This window comes from Myotis daubentonii, chromosome 1 (assembly GCF_963259705.1).
Source record: "Myotis daubentonii chromosome 1, mMyoDau2.1, whole genome shotgun sequence".
Classification (NCBI taxonomy): Eukaryota; Metazoa; Chordata; class Mammalia; order Chiroptera; family Vespertilionidae; genus Myotis; species Myotis daubentonii.
The window spans coordinates 154710571-154727114 of NC_081840.1; the positions used below are offsets into that span (position 1 = coordinate 154710571).

Genomic DNA, 16544 nt, shown 5'->3' on the forward strand with positions numbered 1-16544 from the left:
TGGGGACTCAAGCAGGGCCTGGACAGGTGGTCCCAGCCTCCACTGTCAGCCGCAGCAGTCTCCAGAAAACAGCAACCTGGGGCAGAGGCAGGAGGGCACAAGAGGTTACACAGGGGCTGGGGCTCCAGGTAGGTTTAGAGCTGGGACCTGGGTGCCACACAGCTCCTCCTGTGCTCTCTGTGTCTGTATCTTGATGATGTGGACAGGATTAGTTCTCGAGATTTATTGCACTGTTTTGGAAGCAGCCTGAGGCTAGAAGATGTGCCAGAGGCAGTGGGAGGCAGGAGATAGGAGGGCAGGGGGCAGGCGGTGGTCACCACTTGGTCTTGGCATCTTCTTAAATATTCCAGATCACCAGGTGCATGCAGGCTCTGGCATCGCTGAAGCTGTGTCCATCCATATTGTCCTGAATGATCTGTCTGAGGTAGTCAGTCATGAGGTTCCCAAGGGAGCGCTTGTAGGGGAGGCCCAGGAGGTGTGGGAAGAGCACAGATGTGTCCACTGCAGTGCTATGGATGAACTTCAAGGCCAGCAGGTTGCTGCTCTCCAGGCTGTGTCCAATGAGGATAGTATCAGCATTGAACATACTCAGCAAGATGGTCTGGACATCCTGGAGGTACTGGAGCGAGATGCTTATGTCGGCAAGGTCAGCCTCAGTCACTTCCGAAAACCTTGTGTTGTCGTCGACAATCTCATTGTCCAGCTTGATGAAGGTGCTTAACCAACCTGCATGTCAGTGTCTACCACGGTGATGCATGCCAGCTCCAGCCATATGTGGTGTAGAACATTTCACAGTCAAGGGTGTAGACTCTGGGGTGAGCATCTTCTGGAAGTTCTTTATCAAAAGTCTTCATGAACTCCTCAAGATTTTCCTTTCGGCCGTCTTGCAGGTGTTGCTTGGCAACCTAGCAGCCAGTGGAGCCAATGGTGACCGAGCAGCACATGTACTGAGTCTCCCAGCCACCAGTCCCTAAATGTTACCAGTGAGTAATATTCTTCATTGCGCACTCAGCGGCCTGAGGGGCACATGAGGGGCACACGAGATACTCAGTGCCACAGCAGCAGCAGACCCTACAGGAGGAGTCTTTGGGCAGCTTCTCCTCAGCAGTGAAGATGACAGTGCCCCCTGGCAGCTTGGGAATGCAGGAAGGGGTAGCCGTTCTCCTTATGCTGGTCCTTGGTGATCAGGCATTTTTTGAGGTGGTGGTACAGGGTGGCCTTTTTCAGATCCTCCACATCCGGGTTGCTCAAGCAGTTGAGTGAGAAGCTGGTCTTGGTAGCTAACTTGTCCCTCAGCATCACCTCATGGGACACAACCCTCTGGCCACTGGTTTTCCTGAGACCAGGCACAGTGCTGGGGACCAGGCCCCGCAGCTTCTTGCGAGTATTCACAGCCGTGTTCAGGTGGATGTTCCTGCTGGGCCTGCGGTCATTGGCCACCTTCTCTCCATCCAAGTGCCTTCTTGGTGGCTTCCTGGTTGGAGGAGCAGAACTTGAGGCACTCCTCAATGAACAGGTTGAGATATCGTTGGCAGATGACTGTGGGGCTTTCGCCCCTGAAATCTTTGGGGATAATAGGCTTCTTTAAACTCTGTAAAGATGGGCTGTGTGCCATGCATTTAGGAGGAACGGTACTGGTGGTCTTGGATGCCATGCCTGACAGCATGTGCATTTTCAGGAGCTGGCTGCTGCTGTCCAGGAGGGTTCTCTCTAAGAGCTCAGGCTCTGCACTCACCCCTGATACAGGCACAGGGAAAGCAGAAATCCCTGACCCTCATTGGATTGAGATGCTAATCCAATCCCACCTGATCTAATATTCTCTGGACTGGCTTCCAGAATCCCAGGGCTCCCTTAGGACTCCTTGCCTTATTTGATGAGATGAGAGATCCTCCTCTTTTCCCAGGGGTCAGAGTGGTCAGACCAAATTGCTTCTTGTCCTCCACCTTCTCTTCTTTGGGGGCTCCACCCCAGGAGACACTCCCAGTCCCACCTTACAGGTGAGGAAACAGACACAATGCCTCCCAGCCAAGGACCGTGGGGGCGAGCCCAGCCCTGAACCCACTTCCCATGCCTCACTGGGGGTGAGTTCTCCCATCAAGCTTATTTATTCCTCTCTGTTCCATGTTCTCTTGGCTGTCAGTAAGAGGAAGGATGAGCTGGTTTCCTGCCCCGGCATCCCCACTCTAGTTGTGAGAGGGAGCTGTCCTGGACTCCCCTTGTGCACAAGCATTGGATGCACAGAAAACCTGATGCCAGTATAGAGAGGTCCTAGCTATGCTCCCCAGGGAACTTTGGTGTTTCCAAATCTGCTGAGAGTCCGGGCCTTGGTGGTGATTGTGGGGGCAACACCATTGTTCTGCTCCCAGGGGCTGCTGGGGAGTGGACTTCAATCAGACACCACAGCTTTCTAGCGCTGTGGTTCTGGGCCTCCTGAGCTCCAGTTTCTCACTTGGACAATAGAGATAATAATTCTGATACCTCATAGAGCTGTTGTTTTCCCAATTTATGTTTCACATGTATACACCAAGTGCTCAATAAATGTTCATTATCATCCTCACCATCATTATTTCACAGATGATTACCAGCTTGGTGTGAGTCTTGTCATTACTGCTTACCAGCTGTACTACTTCTTTTTTTAATTTCAATTTTATTTTTATTAATTTCAGAGAGAAAGGGAGAGGGAGATAGAGATAGAAACATTAATAATGAGAAAGAATCATTGATCGCCTACCACCTACATGCCCCACACTGGGGATTGAGCCTGCAACCAAAGGATGTGTCCTGACCGGGAATCAAACTGTGACCTCCTGGTTCACAAATCAATGCTCGACCACTGACTCACACTGGCCTGGCTGTTTTTTTTTTTTTTTAATTAAATTTATTGGATTGACATCGGTTAATAACATTATGTAAGTTTCAGGTGTACAATTCTATAATGCATCAGCATCCAAATTCTAGTTCCTTCCATCACCATATGTTTGACCCCTTTACTCTCTTATCCTCCTCTATCCCCTTTCCCTTCTGGTAATTGGTGGGTTACTTCTTGCTGTGATTTGGAGGTTTCTGTTTGTTACAGAGTAGAAACATTTTTTAGGCCTGCTTAATTACCTAGCCACCTCAGCAGCTTGACAGCCTGTGCAAAGTTTCTAGGAACTGAGCTCACACACCTGAACAACGGCCTACAAAGAACAGACAGGTCAAAATTAAGAATAGTCCTGACCTTTACGTTACCCAGAAATGAATAACAGGAGGATGATGAACAGCTTGGCTAAAACTACGCAATGAGCTTTTGTAACTTGGCTTTGCTTGCTGTGGGAACCTGAACACGGATGTAGTTGTCCCTTTAAATATTGGACTCTGCAGATGGCCGTGGCCGCTTCTCTCTTGGGCTTCCCGAGTGGAGGCGCGGATGCTGGCCAGTCAATAGAGGCTCTCTAAATTTCAATCAGTCTGGAGTTCTGGTCATTCTGTCCCTCACGCTCCACAACACTGTTCTTTGAAAGAGAAATAATGTCCTCGTAGACTTTTGGGAGGATTCCTGTGTGTAATATGAAGTGTCTGGCAGAATTTGTGACAGTTACATAGTAGATACTCTATAAAAGTTAGATTTGACCATTTTGCCAAGAAATGAAACCCAAGGCATTCTACTTTCACTAGAATGTTCCTTTGGAAGCGGGGCCAGCCCAGCTCATGCCTCTGCCCTCTCTTATATTTTGTGATGTGAAGATGGGGTCACTGCCTTGGGGTGGTTCTTGTAGCCTCTCCTGACCCTTCCTGCTCATTGCTGTCACCATTGGCTGTCTGTGAGGTCCCAGAATGCCTTGTGGCTGAGATGACATGATTTGTGCATCCATCTCTGCTACCCTCTGCCCACAGGGTGGGTGTGCAGTCAGAGAAAGTGCAGCTGACAGGCTGTGAAGTCTCAGGATTAAATTGAACGTGTATAATAGGAAACAGCGAGTAAAGCATCTGTTTCCTAGTGTTGCCTTCATATGTGTGAGTCACACATTCCATGACCTTCGAAACACCCAACTTTGCAAATTCGACTGTAATGTATAATTTTCTCCTAACATGCAATAAAGCATAAATGAAAATGTAACTGACCTCTTCACATCATTAATGCTCTTATAAAAAAGAATAAAGTAATTTATAAAGCCGTTAAAATATGATCCAGCCAGAGCACTTGCTGAAACCCATAAATCCCTGTCACTTGTTTCTGTGTGTACATGAGGTGAGCCACTGCCAAACTGGAGAGCCCACTATTTAACTTCTCATAAAGCTCTGTCTTCTCTCACAGCTAGCATACTATTTTAATTTTATAGTATAAGAATGTGATTATTTTATAATAAATTCAATCCTCAAATATAGTCAGTGGTTTCAATGTCTCCAGACTACACCAGGGGGTAAGGACTTAGGGTTCAGCAGGCTGATGTGTGCTGTATAGGTCAGGCTGTGCACACCTCCAGGACTTCCAGGGAATAGCGCCCTCTGAAGTTGTGCTGTGGTCCTGCGCTCCTCAGCATTTACATTCTGGGGGGATTGGCGTAGACATACTGCTATACACTGAATGTTTGTGTTCCTCAAAATTCATGTGTTGATGATGGTATTAGGAAGTGGGGACCTTTGGGAGGTGATGAGGTCATGACAGTGGAGCCCTCATGAATGGGACCAGTGTCCTTCTGAAAGAGACCCAGAGAGCTCCTTCACCCTTCCCAAAACGTAAGGACACAGCGAGAAGACATGGTCTACAAACTAGGAAGAGGGGCCTCACCAGACACTGAATCTGTCAGCACCTTGGTCCCAGACTTCCAGCCTCCAGAACTGTGAGAAACACATGCCTGTTGTTGATGAATCTCCCAGTCTGTGGTTTTGTTAGAGCTATATGTCTGAGACAGAAATGAACATGTGAGTGAACAGCAGAATTCAGGTGGGTGCTGCAGAGAAAGCTAATAGAGAGTTTAGAGTTGAGAGTGAGGAGGCTCCTTTAGTTTGAAAAATCAAGATTTATCTAAAGAGGTGACATCTTACATGACAACTGGAAACTGGGAAGAGCTAGGCAATGGAAGGTGTGCCATGAGGAAAGTGACAAGGATGATGCAGGATCACACTCACGCTATGGGGAATGGGTTATGGGAAGTGAGAGAGAAGTAGGGAGCTCAGTGAGAGCTCATGGGTGTGGTCCAGGCAAGGCCTGACTGTGATGTGGAAGAGGAAGGGAACAGTGCAGGCCAGAGTCAGGATAAATTTGGAGGTGGAGCCCCTAAATAGTGCCCAATTTCCTTCAGGCTCTGTCATCACATGAATGGCTTCCTACATATCATCTTTATTGCGTGGTCTGGAAGTAGGTGAGGATGGCCTTATTTTATAACCAAGATGGTTGAGGTTCGAATGGGTTAAGTAACTTACCAAATGTCACAAATCTTGCAAATACAGCAGTAGAAAAGGAACCCAGTTCTTTCTGAATGTGAAACTTAAGCTCTTTCTCCTGGGCCACTTCTCTTCATTGTCATTTCGGTGCCAAGACTTGAGAGTGGCACTTAACTTTCTCTTTCATTTCCTAAGAAACATTAAGAAGGGAATCGCAGCTTCCCTTGGGGACATGGATACTGAGCTGGGTTCATTCTCTGTCAAACTGTGTGTTTTTCACCATCTGATTTCAATACAGCAAATGCACATTTATATGACAGCGACGTGGCAATGACTGTGTGCTGACACCTGGTGTGAAAAGTGACCATCTGAAACCTTACAAGCTATTTTCATGGATGTTGCCCTTCAGCCCTAATCTGTTTGCTTTGTAGGTGAAAGGACATAGATCCCATTTGACTATAAGATTTTGTTAAACTTTACGTCTTTACTTTTTCTAGTTGGATAAAAACTAATATTGTGCTTTTCCCCCCAGTTATAAATTGTACAGTAAAATATGGACTCTTGTTTACAAGGTATACTTCCACCCTTACAATTACTTCCCTGGAATTTCCATCACTAATCATTTAACAGCCTGTTACCCTTCCCAAAACTGAGGTCTCCTTTGTTAGCCAAAGGTTTAGATTATTTAAGTGAAGAGCATATTGTTCTAGAAATCATCAGTTCTCTCTGTATGTGGTCTGCGAACAGTTCCTCTTAATTTGGAAAAGGCCTCATGTAGATATGGGACATGCACATTTCAAAACAACTCATGCATTCCTTACATATTTTGAATATTAACCCCTATCAACAAACAACAAGTGCTGGCAAGGATGTGAAGAAAAGGGAACCCTTGTGTACTGTTGGTGGGAATATAAATTGATGCAGCCACTATGGAAAACAGTATGGAGGTTCCTCAAAAAATTGAAAATAGGATATAAAAATTCCACTTTAGGGTATTTATTTGAAGAAACCCCAAATAGTAATTTGAAAAGATATATGCATTCCCCACAGCATTATTTATAATAGCCAAGATATGGAAGCAATCTAAGTGTCCATTTTTAGACAAATGGATAAAGAAGATGTGGTACATATATACAACTAGAGGCCCAGTGCATGAAATTCGTGCACTTGGAGCGGCGGGGGGTCCTTCCAGCCTGGCCTGTGCCCTCTCAAAGTGAGGGAACCCCAAGATTGATCACCTCAAAAGGTAGGCCCCACACACCCATCTGGGGTTACTTGATGGATTGCCCCAAAGAGGTAGGCCAGAGCTGGGGGTCCCATCTCTGTGGCATGTGCAGGGCTGGGGGAGCCCCGGTGGAAGCCATGGGGAGCAGCTGCCGGGCCCCGCCTCTGCTGTGTGTGCAGCCATCTTGTGATAGCTTGAGGGCATCAGTGTGATGGCGTGGGGACCACCCAAGCTTTTATTAGTAAGATGGAATATGATCTATACTAATAAAAGGGTAATATGCTAATTAGACCAGGTCGACCAGCCGTCTTCTGGATGTCTGACTTCCTTCTGGACAAAACCATAGTGGTGGGGGCCAAGGCAGAGAGGGCATTTGGGGGCGAGATCAGGCCAGCAGGGGAGGGCCATTGGGGGCGAGATCAGGCTGGCAAGGAAGGGCAGTTGGGGGAGAGATCAGGTTGGCAGGGGAGGGCAGTTACAGGTGATCAGGTAGGCAGGCAGAGGTAGTTAGGGGCAATCAAGCAGTTAGGCAGAGGCAGTTAGGGGCGATAAGGCAGACAGGCAGGTGAGTGGTTAGGAGCTAGTGGTCCCAGATTGCGAGAACGATGTCCGGCTGCTGGTTAAACTGGCAGTCAGAAATCCCCAAGGGGTGTCTGATTGGAGAGGGTGCAGGCTGGGCTGAGGGAAACCCCCTCCACACCCCTGTGCACAAATTTTGTGCACTGTGCCACTAGTTCAGTCATAAAAAGAATAAAATCTTGCCATTTGTGAAAACATGGATAAGCCCAGACGGTATTATGCTCAGTGAAATAAGTCAGACAGAGAAAGACAAATGCCATGTGATTTTACTTATCTGGGGAATCTAAAAAACAAACAAAAAAATAGAAACACAAAGGACAAATTGGTGGTTGCTAGATGGAGGATTGGGTGGATAGGCAAAAAATGGTGAAAGGGATTAAGAAGTACAAATTACCTGTAATAAAACCAGTCATGGGGATGTAAAGTACAGCGTAGGGAATATAGTCAATAATTTTGTAATACTATGCATGGTGCTAGATGAGTATTAGACTTGTTGGGGGTGATCACTTTGTAAGCTATATACTAGTAAATATCTAATCACTATGCTCTACACCCGGAATTAATATCTTTTGTCAACTGTAATTAATAATAAGTAAAAAACACACAACTCATGCATTTACACTGATCAGTACAAATTTCTTTTTCCTCCAGTCTTAAAACAAAAACAAAAGACCACTTTCTTTGTCTACAAACATAGATGCTCACCAGTATCATAGCATCCATCCACGCTGATTGTTCATTCACTCAACAGGTGTTTATTGACACTCTGGTGTCAGAAACTGTGCTAGAAACTGAGAATATAGAAATGAAGTGCATTTCAGGTCTTAAAGAGTTAACTTAGAGAACTAGTCAGAATAGGCTAAATGTGCACTTTTTAAATTTATTTATTTATTTATTTTAAATATGTCTTTTATTGATATTTAGAGACACATCAGTGAGAGAGGAACATCATCGATCAGCTGCCTCTTGCATGTCGCCCACTGGGGATCAAGCCCCAAATCCAGACATTTACCTTGACCAGGAATTGAACTGGGTCCTCTTGGTTCCAGGGTCAATGCTCCACTGCTGAGCCACATCGGCCGGGTCTAACCGTGCACTTTTAAAGAACATGGAAATAATCACAAGCTCTGAGAAAACACCTAGAGGCTCCCCAGCTAGTTTCAGTGACGTCTATCTAACTACTGACTGTTTGGGACCCTAGGGCTTATGTCTTCATATCGAAAGTCTTCTCAACTGGGGGATTCTGTGTGTTTACTCATGCATTTATTCATATTCATCAATGACGAAGGTGAGCTCCCTATGGTGTAAAAACTGGTTTATAAATCATGTAATGAGTGACAGTCGTAAATGCCACGTCATTGCTGTGGTAACGATCTAGGCATTAGGGCAAACAAATGATTGCATAGGCTTTCTCTGAAGCAGAGAACACCAGAATGTCTACCCTAGGAGAAAGTGAGGTGGAGCTTAGAGAGTCTGGTTGAGTTGATGGTTCTAGGGGTGGGCAAACTTTTTGACTTGAGGGCCACAATGGGTTCTTAAACTGTACCGGAGGGCCGAAACAAAAGCATGGATGGAGTGTTTGTGTGAACTAATATAAATTCAAAGTAAACATCATTACATAAAAGGGTACGGTCTTTTTTTTCAATAGTTTTATTCATTTCAAACGGGCCGTAGTTTGCCCACGGCTGTTCTAGGGAGAAAAATAGCTTTGAGATGTGTCCCAGGGGCGATTTTAGCTTGAAATACCACGTGGGATTGACTTACACCAACTACGGGACAGGTGATGGTCAAAGGGTGTCCTGCAGGTAAAATAATCAGCTGGCAAAGTCTTCCACTTACAAAGATAGAATACTATTGTGTTGCTTAGAGTCTGCCTAAAAGCAATATTTTTTTTTTCTGAGAACAACCATAATGGCTTTTCCTGCATCTGATCTGAGTGGTTACAGCAGCTAAAAAGCCATTTGAAAAGCACATCTGCTAAATGCAAACCTGTGAAAACAATTCCTTCCATAAAGAGAAACCAGAAAGAGCACTTGTCACAGATGAGGTCCTGTTGTGATAGACCGGGACATAGCTTGCTGTTGTCTTCTCTGTACTGTATTCTTTCCTCTCTGACTTATTTTTACTTTCTGTTTGAATTGGGTTGGCTCTATTTTGCCCTAAACACTCTTTTTACTCACTTACTGATAGGGTTGCAAGAGTGAAAGTCCATTCTGCCCACATCCCACAGAACTCAAAGCTGAGTGTTGTCAAGAGTCGCTTGACGTCAAGGCTGACTTTTAAATATGCCAGAAAGGCTTTCTTTGGAGAGAGGTCTAGACCATCACATTCCCGTTTTAGAGAGCCGGTGCTGGCTGCTGGAATTCAAAGCCCACAAAATGCATTTCTAAACTTTTAATACACCACAGAGGTGGGCGAGGGGACCTCAGATACTGACATTCATTTTTTTTGTTAATCAACACATTTAATGTACCATTCATATCTTCTTTTCTTCATCTTCCATCCCCTCTCCCCCCCTTTTTTACAGCCCACTGATCTTGGAGAACTCATTTAAAAATCCTTTGTTTCTTTCTTGGTTGAACATTATAGATATAGTGTGTGGGGATAAGCTGTGCCTCATATTTTAATGGAATATTTTATTTGAAAGTCTGTGTCTACACATTTAAGTTAGAATCCACAGGAACCACTAAATATGCCTCTGGAATCTGCATAACTGACTGATAACACCTCTCCCAGCTCCTACTTTCTGACACAAAGTGACTTTTGAAACACTCCCCTTTTCCCTTTCTATTTAATGTACTCCAGTCCACTTCTTTTTTTTTTTTTTTTTCACTTTTTATAGTCCGTCATGGAGTATTTGTTTACCAAATGTTACTTTTCTTGGATGGAATCTATTTTTGAGAAGTGCAAAAGCAAACAACTGTGCAAAGCTGTCAGGCTTCATTTTATTTATGCATGAATAACACAAATAACTGGAAAATGACCTAGCCTGTTTTTCTCAGATTCAGATAGAAAAACTGCTTCCGGGCAATGTTTATGCCAAACTATTCATGCCAAGTTTCCAGTTTCGGTGCCAGCTGGGTTTTGCAGCCAAGTTGTAAACCTTTGGTAAACATGGTTTATAATGAAAGTGTGGACAGGACCTGGATAGGGCCGCAAGTGGGACTGCTGTAAGTTTACTCTAGAATAAAATTCTAACAGGAACAGGAGGGGAAAGAGGCTGGCTCGAAGTGTTCTCACCATAATGTGGAAAATATACAAATCTTGATATTTGATTACTAAAATCCCATTAGGCCCATTTAGGCATTTTATGTATTTCCTTTGCCATCACTGCCGAGCAGCTCCATGCTCAATTTGAAGTGACTGCTTATTGTTACATGGTGGCTCTTCCAGAGCCTCTGCTCCCCTTTTAGCCTCCTACTCAGGGAGGGGGTGCAGGGGCGGGGGGGCGGGGGCTGAAAATTTCAAGACACAGGTGGCTGTGTTCACTGTCATCCATCACGATGCATAGGAAAGAATCAAACATTTTATTTTAAAATTGGTTTACCAATATCCATTCAAGTCAATACTCTCTTTCCTAACATGATGTTTCCAGCGAGTTCTTTGTAAAACATGAAGGAGGTCACTTCTTCCCCTATTTATAACCATAGTTTCTCATTTCCCTGAAGTGATACCACACGTCTACTGGGACCCACAAGATCCAGCGGGCACTGCTTCTTCTATGTATAAACTCATTACCTTCTTCCATTCCCTCTTGTAGAACAAATTCTGGCCCCCCAAATGTTCACTTAACTTCCAAGGTGATGGTGTTACAAGGTGGCACCTCTGGGAGGTGATGAGGGTGGAGCCCCCCAAAATGGGACCAGTGCCCTTATACTAGAGACCCCAGAGAGTCCTCTCACCCCTTCCTCGGATGCAGCAAAAAAACACTCTCCATGAAGCAGGTACATCCACACCGGACATGAAATCTGCCAGCGCCTTGATCTTGGACTTCCAGGCTCCAGAGCTCTAAGAAATGAATGCCTGTTGTTTATAAACTTTGTTGTAGCAGCACGAACAGACCAGGAGACCTTCATTCAAGCTCTCAAACTCAATCAAGTGAGACTAATACCTTCCTGTTCCTGGAGCATCCCGAGCCCACTCCTTCAGGATGCCCCTCTGCTGGGAGAGGAGCCCTGCTTTGTCTCTCATGTGTCTGGTTCCTTCTTGCTGCTCAGGTCTCAAGAAAAATAGTCCCCTAAACCGCAATCTGAATCAGCTCCCACCTGCCCCGGCTGTCCTCCCATCTCCATCTCTTACATCATTGGGCGTTTTTCTCCATAATGTATCTGAGATTACTTGCTTGCTTAGTTAACTGATTAGAGAGTAAATTTGATTAAAATGTAAATTTTGTAAGGGCCTGGAGAGTTTCTATTGTCTCCAAGTTGCATTCCTGCTACCAGGCACACAGGGTACCCAATACATATTTATTGAATGAGGTAAATGTTTATTAAGCCAACATCTCTGGTTGGGGGTGTAGTCGCAAAGAAGATACAGTGATGGCTCACAGAGCAGCCTGGGTGATGTCCTGGTAAATCTGGTCACAGGATACCAGCAGGGTCAGGCTGTTCCCATGAAGCCCAAGGCCCAGAGCACTCAGGAGCAGACTTCTGTGGGCCATCTCTCCAGGTGATAAGGGATACGTGGGTGTCCACAGAGGACAGAGGATGAGGGAGCCTGATTCCTTGCTTGTGGTGTTTGTTATGACACACATGCAAACCTGTGATCCCAGGCAGACCACATGGGTTGGCCAAGGTGAAAGCTAGGCACTTGGTTAATGTGGTGTTGCATTGAGGGAGTTCTTACTTTTCAGAAGGGGCCAGGAGTCTCCTCTTCCATAAAAAGTGAGATTGTTCTGACTTCTGGAGAACTTGGAAAAAGTCATTTGCTTTGAGGCACTTTAATTGCCAAGAAGAAAACTTCAATAAGTTCTTTGTTCTTATAAGTAGGATGAAGTCCATTGCCTCATGTGGGGTTGATTTCCATGGATGATCCTGATAAACTAGAGCCCAAGGGTAGGGTGTAGAGGCCTCCAAATATTGAAAGAACCAAAGCACAGTGAGGGCCACATGATGGTGAATGACAGAGATTTATATGAAACTAGAGGCCTGTTGCATGAAAAGATTCTTGCAATAGGTCTTCCCTTCCCCTGGCTGCTGGCACCGGCTTTCCTCCGGCACCCAGGACCCAGACCTTCGCTCTGGCTGGAGCTGCCTAGAGTCTTCACTGTTCCGGCCATAGCCACCTTCAGTCTTCGCTCTGCTGCTTTGCACCTACATATGCAAATTAACTGCCATCTTTGTTGGCAGTTAATTTGCATATCTTGCTGATTAGCCAATGGGGGACATAGTGAAGGTACGGTCAATTACCATGTTTGCCTATTATTAGGTAGGACTAGAGGCCCGGTGCACAAAGATTTGTGCAGTCGGGGGGGAAGGGGGTCCCTCAGCCCGGCCTGTGCCCTCTCACAGTCTGGGATCCCTCAGGAGATAATGACCTGCTGGCTTAGGCCTGCTCCCGAGTGGCAGAGGGCAGGCCCAATCCCTAGGTGCAGCCCCTGGTCGGGCTCAGAGCAGGGCCCATTGGGGAGTTGGGGCGCCGCCCCCTGTCATGCACAGAGCAGGGTGGATCGGGAGGTTGCAATGCCACCCTCAGTCACGCTCAGGGTAGGGCCGATTGGGGGGTTGGGGCATCGCCCCCTGTCACACTCAAGGCAGGGTCGATGGGGAGGTTGTGGCGCTAGCCCCTGTCATGCACAGAGCAGAGCCAATCAGGGGGTTGGGGCGCTGCCCCCTGTCATGCACAGAGCAGGGCCCATCAGGCGGTTGGGGCTCCATACCCTGTCACGCACAGAGCAGGGTCAATCAGGGGGTTGGGGAGCTCTCCCCTGTCACTCACAGAGTAGGGCTGATAGGGGAGTTGGGGCACTGCCCCCTGTCACACACAGAGCAGGGCAGATCAGGGGGTTGGGGCACCGCCCTCTATCACCCACAGAACAGGGCTGATCAGGGGGTTGGGGCGCCGCCACTGTCACACTCAGGGCAGGGCCGATGGGGAGGTTATGGCTCTACCCCGTCACACACAGAGCAGGGCCCGTGGGGGGTGGGGGATGGGGCGCCGCACCCTGTCACACACAGAGCTGCAGGGTGATCAGGGGGTTTGGGTGCTGCCCCCTGTCATGCTGATCCTGGTGCTGGGAGGCATATTACCCTTTTACTATATAGGATAGAGGCCTGGTGCATGGGTGGGGGCCGGCTGGTTTGCCCTGAAGGGTGTCCCAGATAAGGGTGGGGGTCCCCACTGGGGTGCCTGGCCAGCCTGGCTGAGGGGATGATGGCTGTTTGCAGCTGGTCACACACCCTTCAGGGTGGGGGTCCCCACTGGGGTGCCTGGCCAGTCTGGGTGAGGGGCTGAGGGCTGTTTTCAGGCTGGCGGGTGACTGAAGCTCCCAACTGCTCCTTTTTTTCTTTTTCTTTTTATTCTGGGCCAGCTTTAGCTCTGAGGCTCCAGCTCTTAGGCCTCTGCTGCTGAAAGCAGGTATCTGGTTTGTTTAGGTTCTATAATTGAAACACTGTATAAACTCCAGCTCTGAGATCCCAGCTCGCTGAAAGCAGGTTTCTGGGGTTTTGTTTAGCTTCTATATTTGTAACTATGTTTCAAATTGCAAGCTCAGAGGCCGGCAAGGCAGGCAGGGAACGTTGGTTTCCTCCATCACTGAAGCAAGCAAGCCTCTTGTTAGTTTCAAGCTGCCTGGCTGCTGGCTGCCATCTTGGCTGGCAGTTAATTTGCATATCTCACTGATTAGCCAATGGGAAGGGTAGCAGATGTGCGCTAATTACCATGTTTCTCTTTTATTAGATAGGATAGGTGCGGATCAAAAATCAGTGAATAGAATCAAAACTATAAACACATCTCTGCAGAGCACAACTGAGTCTAACTTCTCCCTTTGAAGATGAGTTCAACCTCCTCTGAAGTCATTACTTACCTGCCCAGCTTCGTCCAGACTGCTGCTCACCTGTTCTTCATGTATGCCTGCTCTGGAACAGGCCTTTTCTATACATTGCTCATCACCAGTCCTGCTCCTCCTCCTTCCCCACCTTCTCAGGGAGAAGCTCCTGGTCACTCAAAACTGTCTCTCACAGCTGCAAATGCAGTGGTGACAGCTCGGACATCCTGACCATGTGTCTGGCCTGTTTTCTGTCTTTGAAATGAGGGGAAAAAATCTCAAAACACCTCAGTTTTTATTTGGAATTCTTATTACCGTTGTCAGTCAATCAGTGAATATCCTCAATGAATTGCTTCTTCCCAGTTAATTCCCTTCTTCTGCTCATACTCAGGCACACACATCTGTCTATAATCTCTTGGCACATGTGTAACAATTATTTAGTGAACACTTGCTATGTCCCCAGCACTTCCTGTGTTACCCCATTTAATGCTGACCACCATCCTGCGAGGTGGCTCTGTTGTTAACCTGGCTTTGCAGGTGAGGAACCCGACGCTTCGAGGAGCCAGGTCTCCCAGGAGCATGACTCTCAACATCAGAGGTGGGATTTAAATCTCGGCAGCCAGACTCAGTGCTTTGGATGTTCATCTTTCTCCATTTTTCAACATTTGATCAAAGGGGAGCTTACAGCAAAAATACTTCTATAAAAATAGTCCACACTCCAATAAGCATTGGGTCTGAGGACTGCAGCCTCTTTCCTGCCTGCCTTGGGCTCTGCATGGGCTCCTCTGGGCTGGAATAGGAGCTTCATGCACTACCCTCTCTGATGCCTCCCGGTCCCGGGTCCTGCCACCTGCCACTCCTACCCATTACCCCTGGCTCCTGCTTGTCTAGCCCTGCTGCCCCTCCAGCAGCTGGACAGTGGCTGAGGCCCTCTTGGCTGCCACCAGCCCCTTGCACAGCTGCGCCCTGTTGTACCCAGTTCAAGAGAGCTGCAGGTGTCCCACACTGCCACATGTCACCCTCACCGCACCTAGGAGCCAGGTATGTCACCCTCAGCAGATCCAGGGGGAAACACATCATCACAATTGGTTTCTTTTCCATGAAGAGGCAGGTTTGCTCTTTGGTTTTTGGCCTGATTGATTCTGGGTCATTTTAACTAGAGGACATTCTCTCCTGTGAAACACTAGTCCTCCTGTTCAGCTGAGTGACTCTCCTGGTGGGAGGCGAAGCCCTGCCCTTTTGCATCCCATGAAAATTGGACCCTTTGTGTCCCTGTGCTGGGAGGGATCTCCATTGCTGATTAAAATAAAATGAAAGAAAATAAACAAAAAAGTAAAGAAAATAAAGTAAAATAAGATACAAATAGTAAAGGACTGATTTATTGAGCAAAACTTGCCCTGCTTTGACTAGCACTGCTGTTAAAGTCAGAGCTGACTCTCTGAGGAGCCCAAGAGGGGACAAACCCCCTTTAACTACGGCCGGATTTGTGCTCGCTATGATGTGTCTGAAGGTTTGGGTTTGTGTATCAGATGACAGATTCCGGAAGACACTGCCTGGGGTCCAAGCTGGACATTGGACAGAATGGCCACCTGAACAGGAAGAAGGGCAGTTCCTGTCTGCATAGTGAGGGACTCGGTAAGGTGAGTCACCATGACTCCAGCTCTGGACTTCCAGGAAGTTAATCAGAAAGTATTTTAATTGAGAAAGCATTCTGTGGGGACCCTAACACTGGCCCTTGGCACAGAGGTGTTGATGCACACAAGACAATGTTTTGTTAAACCTCCACTCATGATGATCTCTATACAAAATTTAGTGTCTCCACACTGTCCTCCAACCTTTCAGCAAAAACAATTCCATTTTTTAACTATGAAATGGTTAAAAATATCAGAGCACACTTTCTCTGGCTTTTCTTGTTGCCATTGTAAAAACAAAAGTATTGCAACCACAGTGGAAGTTGGGCGGTGCTGTCAAGAAGAATGAATGTGAAGATAGAACAAGTCTTCAGGAGTACAGATAACAGACGCCGTTAGTCTGTGAAGGAGATTTTGTTGTCCATGTTTAACCAGGAGTGGTTACTCTGTTTCTCATAAGATGATTCTGCTCCGTTGTCCGAGGCGGCAGCCCTTGGGGGAGCTTTGATGTGCTCATCCAGTAACAAGTTAACATCAAAAGGAGCCGTCATTCTGGCGACAGCGGCACAGACACTGTTTCACATGCCCTTTGCTAAGAGTCTCGGAGTTTGAAGTCTCTGGGGCCAATTTAAAAGCAAGCTCTGAGGAAAGAAGAAGGAAAGTTCTCTGAAAACAGTAGTGAAAGCTAATCACTAATAAAACAAAATGTTCCCATTCATCTGGAAAGATCCCATACATCAAATGCAAGTTCCATAAA

At 46.7% G+C, this 16544-nt stretch overlaps 1 pseudogene; it reads right to left on the bottom strand.

Annotated features, from left to right (window-relative positions):
- Nucleotides 1-313: 313 nt before the first annotated feature.
- On the bottom strand, nucleotides 314-16338 carry LOC132237167 (RNA exonuclease 1 homolog; annotated as a pseudogene).
- Nucleotides 16339-16544: the final 206 nt, after the last annotated feature.